This window comes from Tympanuchus pallidicinctus, unplaced genomic scaffold (assembly GCF_026119805.1).
Source record: "Tympanuchus pallidicinctus isolate F22 unplaced genomic scaffold, pur_lepc_1.0 scaffold26, whole genome shotgun sequence".
In the NCBI taxonomy this organism is placed as follows: Eukaryota; Metazoa; Chordata; class Aves; order Galliformes; family Phasianidae; genus Tympanuchus; species Tympanuchus pallidicinctus.
The window spans coordinates 3,943,788-3,951,485 of NW_026294743.1; positions in this window are offsets into that span (position 1 = coordinate 3,943,788).

The following is a 7,698-nucleotide window of genomic DNA, read 5'->3' on the forward strand; positions in this document are numbered from 1 at the left end:
TGCTGCTAATGTGTTAACTCAACCTCTAACTTGAGTTTGGAATCATTCATCTGATTTCCTAATTAGCAAGACAGGAAAAGGACAAAAACAGTCTAAGAGGTTAGATCTAGCCTGATTCTTTTTAACTCTTAGCTCAGACTCAGATACAAATTCAACTATCAACAAAATAGCCAGGAAAATCCAAGGTAGAGATACTTGATGGCTATCAAAGCAATAAGCGAACGGCAAAGCCTGGGCTTAAGAATCGTTTAGCTGTTTTTATGATTGTTAATAGTTTCTCACGTTCCTTCTGTACACCTGATGAAGCGAGTATGACATCTGTTGTTGTCTGTCTTACATGAACTCCCTACGATAACATGCTCACTCTAATAATAGCAGCACTTGTACGCACGCTTGCCTTCAAGGCCTGAAATGTGATACAGCTGCTATAAAATTTCTATGCTCTACTGCTTTTCAACAGTCACCCTCTACTAAGATAAAAGGAGGAGAGTTAACAATATTTCAAGATGAAAGCAGCATCTTGTGTATAGGTACATCTTGCCCAAGCAAGGATATATTGTTATTTGTCTACAGTGTAAGTCTATAGGGTGTGCAAACTGCCCGTTTAGCTTCTCTCTAAGATGGCAAAGATGAACTAGTATGTTCTGAACAACCCGTCTGTACCTCATCTGCTGTGCTTTGAGGGTCAACCTATGCGAAGATGAGGAAGGGAATGGCAGCCTGAGCATGTAGTCTTAATACAAAGCAGATGTTTTTTTTTCTACCTACACATCTGCCTCAGGTCTGCCAGAAAACCAGCAGAAAGCTTCATTTCTCTGGGATCCCAAGAACTGTTCAGGTTCTGCTTTTGATCCTATCCTATCTATCTATCAATAGATAGATAGGATATATAACCCATTAAGAGTCTTATGTTTACCCTTCTTTTTGGGGAGGAAGCTGATGGGAAGGAGAGGGAAGGATGTTGATGCGAAATTAAGGAAATGTTTTTGGAAGTATGGAAGAGGGGTGGGTTACGTATCTTGGATGGGCTGGGAGGTATGAGTTGTCCTTAAGAGGACGGTAAGTGCAGTGGAGAGAGAAGAACATGCCAGAACAGGAAAAGGCTTAAGAAAAGGTAAGGGAAAAATCCTTGTCACTCTGCTGTTTTTGAAGTGCCCTTCAGGCCCAGGGCCTCTGCCTCCATTTTTACTTACTGTCTTTCCTTGTAACTGACTGCATGCTCCCAGTCCTACGCAGTTAAATCTGAGCTCTCTTCTGACTTCTTCCTGCATTTTCTGTCATCTGTTTCCCCACGTAATGCCTTCCACCCTGAAAAGTACAACCCTTTTTCTGTTTCAGAACAGCAACGTTTTGTAGCTATGTATCTGTGAGTCTCCTCAGCTGTAAGATAGTTCAATAGCTGAAGTGGGGGATCATCGTTTGGTAATATGCATGATAATTAATACACTGCAAATTTCTTTACTGTTTCTTTCCTGCTATTAGGGACATCTTAACAAGAGAGAAGAAGGGTTACAAGCTGACCTCAGTTAGCAAATAATTGCTGCAATATGAAAGAAACTAGTAGACTTTGCTTTAATGTTGAAACTATAAACAGGGATCATGAAAAAACACTTAAGTTCTGCAAAAAACTGTCCATTCCATCATGAAGGTAAGGGTTTTTCTTGTTTGCTGAACAATAAATATGTCTTTAGTGGAGTCTGATTGGAATGTAATTTTACAACGTAACGTACTCAAGTAATATCAAGCACAGCTCATTCAAAGGAAAGAACTTGCAGAAAGGAAGCATTCTTAGGTATTACCCCAGAGGAAACTCTTTCCAGTGCCCAGTGAGAGGGACATACCCAAGGTGAAATATTCAATTATCAGATCTATTGTTAGTTGGTTACATTCCGGTAATGAACAACTTGGAATTACAGATCAGATTGTCATCGATTCCTATGCTGTGTTTTAATGTGCAGTGAGCTATTTTCTCTGTACTGTTCAGTTTTGCTTAATTGCCCATACCGTTGTTAAGTACCACAGAGAGTCATGGGATTTTGGATTCAATCTGGGAAGAGCGCACTGAGCAATTAAATGCAGATTTTCTAATCTATCTTTACATTTAAAATGTTGTAGTCTTCTATCAAAACATTAATCCAGGTATGACCATTTAAACCAGAAAATCTGTATGCAGGCTTCTATTGACCATCAAGCAGATGTTCACCCTACTTAATATGCAGAAGATATAATGTGAAAACATTAGTTCTCTTTAAAATTGTTCCCTAAGATGGAGAACAACCATCATATATAAACACATACTGTCATGTCTGCAGTCATAATAGTTTCAGCAGGCTGAGGTAAAGAATATTATTTGCTGAAGGAATTATGACAAATTTCATGCAAATTACAGCTGATTGTTTTCCTGTCCTGCATGAAGAGAATTAGTTCTTGGTGGTCATATCAGAACAAACTCAGGAAACCATTCACTGGTAGCTCTGACTATTTCATAGCCAGTCTCTGTCCTACAGACACGGTCTAACCCTGAAGACTTAACATATACATGGAATTTAAGAGAATTCTTGAAAAATCTAAGCCCTAACTGAAAGAAATCCGTGAAGGGAGAATATGAAGGAGGTGATAATCAAAAAAAGTCATGTACAAAATGCAAGAAAATTTATTTCTAGTCTCATATAAGATACAACTAGTATACTTGGCTTATCAAAATGTGGTTTTATCTTTTTTTTTTCCTTTTTTTTTTTTTTTTTTAATTTAACCCAAAATCATTTAGGATTTCCTATTGGAGGAAACGTATAGTGAAGTTGCAGAAATCCTAGCCTAAGATTTCCAATAATCTGTATTAAAATATATTTTGAGAAAGTTTTCAGAGTGGGATTTTTTTGAAAATTTTCAGATGGATTAAAAAATGGAGTAAAAAGTTCCCTCAAATTTGTATATATTTTATACTACTCAACTCTCTGTCTTAAGACAAAAGAAGTTTTCAGGTCTTTCAGTTAAGGAAAAAAGTCTCAAGTGTATGGTGGGTTTTACAATTACTTTTGTATAGCAAGAATGAGTCAGTAAAACTCTTTATAGAAACATAGCTGAAGGTATGTATCAGTTAGAAAATAAACAGTTTTAGTCATTAGTCTTAGTAATTCTGATATAGTCAAGATTTTTAATGTTGAGTTCATTTTGCAGGGTTAATTTACAGAGCCATTTCAGACTTGATTTATGTTGTAATTTGTTTAGATAGTGAAAGTTGAAAATTGCGGTAATTTTTCTGGTAATGCTGAAGAAAAATACTAAATTTCCTTGAAGTCCCTGAAGAAAGCTTGGGAGTGTAATGCATGTACTGTATGCACTGGTTCCCCCACACAGCATTATTCTAGAACAGAAGAAAAATGGAAACTACTTCGTTACACTTTTATTGGTGTTTATTTCCAACTTTGCACAAGATATCAGTCATCTTACAATAAAGCTGTAACTTGTCTAAAAGCTTGTTTCTCAAGTTGATATAAAATTTTCTATTATGAACTGTTTACAACTCTGCCTAGAATAAGAAAAGATCTAATCAGAACCTTAAGCATGAATAGATTTCTGAGCTCTCTTGGATATGTTTGAGTTGCAGCAACAGCTGTGAGTGAATATTTATTGAAGTAAGCATGTTTTTGTAGCAGAAATGTCCAGCTGTATTGTTCGAATTCCAGCGTAAGTTCCAGAGTCCTAAATATTCTGAAGAAACTGGTCTGGAAGACTTTCTGGCAGCATCTAAGGAGTTAAAAACCTTTTTAAGGTGAGCATTATTTTGCTTTTTGTGAGGATCAAATATTTTTGTCAGACTTTTTTTTTTTTTTGCCCCCTCCCTTCCCCAACTAAAAATTATAAAATTTATTTCATGTCATAGTTCTTATAATTGATTTATTTCGTACGTAGTAGTTTATTTACAGGAAACCTTGATGCAGAATTAGGTTTGCCTAGAGATATGACTGTACTCTTCTGGAATGGCTGTTTCAGCAAAGCTCATATTGATGCCCAAAAATACACAGATAACTGTATGCATTCCAGCTTTCACAAGATAAAAATTGGATTGCCAGCACTGAAGCTGTATTCACTGTCTCAGTGGTAGCTACTGAGAATGTTGGAGAGCTTAATTAAAGCAGTTTGGCAGAGAGAAAATGATGCGGTCTGGAAAGACCCTGCTGTGCTAGAATAGAGTGAATATTTTTCTTGCATGGGGATGCACGTGGGAAGAAAGGAATAGACACGTATTTCACAAGTCCAGTGCTATTTCAGCTGCAGAACCTATGATGGTCTTCCTACTGGAAGCAATTAGGGTGAAAATGAGTGCTCTCTGTGTGTTTAATCAGAGGAAAATAAAGTGTAAGATCCTTAAGAAGAACAGGACTGTAAAATAAGTACATACACCATGTGCATATCTTCTTTTAAGTCATTCATAAACAAGCGAATTCATGGCTTAGGTGACTGTTAAAAGCAGTGTCTGGATGCATGTACTCCTTAATTCATACTCCCCGCTTCTCAGAAGCTTGAGGTTTATTATCTCAGCATTCATGGACATGATATTCAGCCAAGGAAATGGCTCTCTGCTGTTCTTTTATTACTGAACTCCTTAGGGTTTTGTCAGTGGTGGTGGTGATGTTGGTCTTAGTACCTTTAGTTGTTAGAGAATGCAGTTACCAAGATGGTTTGCAGTTGAAATTTTACACATATATAGGCAGGAAGACAGAAGGCTCTGGTTTCAACATATGGTACACCTTGTTATGAAGGAATGGGCTTTTTGGTCGTGATTTTAGACTTGGAAGGATGTAGCTAGAAGTTTAGAGAGAGGAGTCAAAAGTATCTGTGTCTAAAAGTATCAGTGTCTAAGTTATAAATCTCATCAGCTTTTCTTGATGTTTCTGATGCACGTTTGTTGCTACAGGTGGACTCCAAATGGACTCCAAATGGAGGATGAAGGCACACACATCAGTTCATTTCTTTGCTTCACAAGATGATATTCTATAGATTTTGCCCCAAACCTTAGACTCGTGACATTTCTTCAAATGCTTCTCTCCACATTAAACATGTATCTGAGGCTTTAAAGCCATTACCCAGTTTTTAATTTCTGAAAAATCTGGTTTAGATTCAGAGATAAGAGAACCAGGATAGTTATTCACTTATATGCTAAGGTAAAAAAAAAAAAAAAAAGCTTATTTATCCTCTATTATCTCTCAAGAAATTTCCCAGAAATCCACTTGACTTCTGCTTATGTTCTAACTTCATTCCTTATACTAGAAGTTTTTCACTTTTGGAGCTAGTGGCTTGCCTATGCCATAATACAGATGACTCAGTCATTTGAGCAGATATTTTCTTCTTTATTGTTTTCATATATTTTCTATATTTTTAGAAATCCGAATGATTCCTGACCAGTTTGTTTTGTAAAAGAAGATATCACCTCTAATAACAACTTTCAGAAAAGGGCAAGGTATTAATAGGTTTAATGCAGTAAAGCTTAAGTTATTGGCTATTGGTCTAAGTAAGCCTTTTGGCAAGAAGATGATAATTCTTCTCCAGCGTATGTGGATTTTGGAGGAAAATAACTAGAAAGGAACAGTTTAGAGAGGCTGTTATTTTTATTGCAAAAAACTTGAATTAACCCTTTTCCTCATAATCTGCAGAAGTAACACTCCAAAGAGAGCACAGTATCTAAATTTGTTTCTTTGCCTCTAGAGAAGCTCTTTGCATACTTCTTTGCATATTTAATTGTCTCTTTAAACTTTTACCATGTGGAAAGTGGATCTTGATGTATGTTCCCAACAGGGTTTTTCTCACATAGCTGTACAAACTAAGATAGATAACCTGAAATTTCTCCAGAGCGCACACCAGCTACTTCACTGTAGGTAAAGAATCCACTTTTCAGAGTTACGTTTTTCTGAGAATAGTAAAGCTCCCAACAGGAGAGGTAGCTGCTATTCAGAATTTGCCTTTTTCCACTACCATTCATGCTCCTGGCTTTCAGAAAGATCTCATTTGAACAAGCATCGGCAATCACTTACATGGACCCCTCAAAAGGAAATTTGACTGGAGATTCATACTGTCACCCAGGTCAAATAACGAGTCATCTGTTTCTGCCAGGGAAAAGCAGCTTTTGCTGGCTCTTGAGATGGCTGTTGCCCATGGCTACTGTCAGGTGAACCCATTACAAGCTTCTCACTGAGGGCATCTTGCCCATTGAAACAGCATCACCTTGGTTAAAGAAGGAACAAATGAACCAATGCCTCCGGGTAATGATTATTTATTATAGATGTATGCATCCATGAAACTAAGTATCTGTGAAAGGGCCAGCTAGTAGGCAAATGCTTACTTCAGAAGAGAGTATTCCTTCAGTGGACTCAGCAGTGAATATGTCATAACGCTAGCTTAATTAAATCACTGTATAATCTTAGAAATTGAACTGACTTTAATTTTAAATTAAAAGTTGTGTGGAAACTGTCAGATGCTACTTCTAAGGACCAAATGTATACAGTGGAAATGAAATTGATAAGGTATGCCATACCCTGAATTTACAGAAGATGGCAAGAGATTGCAGAAACTGATATCTGTTGATCATGCTGTGTAGATAAACAGCTAAAAAGAAAATCTGGGCCATACGAATTATTGGTTGAATTCTCTTTTATGTTTTAAGAAGCTAATGATTATTATATAAGTGTGAGGAATTTCAGACATTGCCTAAGATATCTGCAGAGGACCTGACCAACAGGAGCTCAAATATTCAGATGTACAGGAAGTGATATTCTATTGATGAGAAACTAATATTTGTGTTCAGTTCAGAGTCCAATAAAACAAAGCAACAGAGGATGACAGGTACAGAATTTCTTGTTGTACTAGTACTACTTGCATTATCCTGTTAAAATATATCCAAAAATATGGAATTAAATGCTAGGTCAAGATGCAGAAATATAGAAGATACGAATTACTGCTAAGTAAGTCAATAACACAGAATTATGTGCTCTAGAACTTTTGCAGAAGAACTTATTTTTCCTTTGTCATGTCAAAAGGTAGAGTTATTTTTCTTTCCAAACCTAGAAATGCACTGCTGCAAATTGCTTTTTCCTGAACTAAGTTGGATTAATTGGAGATAATACAGTATTAATCTTTTTCTTACCATTAACCAAGAGTAGTTGGAAAACATTAGGTCCTAAGTGCCACGGACATGATAAGAACTTGTGCAGAGGAAATACTTCCTTCTTCCTGGGAATGTTTACTTGGAAAGAAGACACCCTAGGTTCGATTTTACTGTTCTTCTTTCAGTTGCAACAAGCCAGATCAGATGCATGCATGTCCTAGTTGTATAGAATATGTTTCTCTGGATTGTGTATAAATTTCCCAACCAAAAAAAGAAACAAAATGAAGAACAAAACATAAACCATCCAAACAAAAAAAAAAATCCACCAACCTAATGTGGTCTTAATTTATTCCACTCTTTATATTGATTTTTTACCATCATAGCACTTCAAACACAGTAAAACTTCCAGCTGACAGCATAGTTCTTAGGAAAATGAAAGCCTCCGGAGAAATACTGAAGTACTGAACTAGCAAATGGTATTTTTTAATTCCGTAATATCTGAACACAAAGAGGTGAAGTGAAATAAAGCGATTTGTCCTATGCTGAACAGAAGGTGGCCAACAGCACGTCGCAGACTTAACAGTAGTATTTCAGAA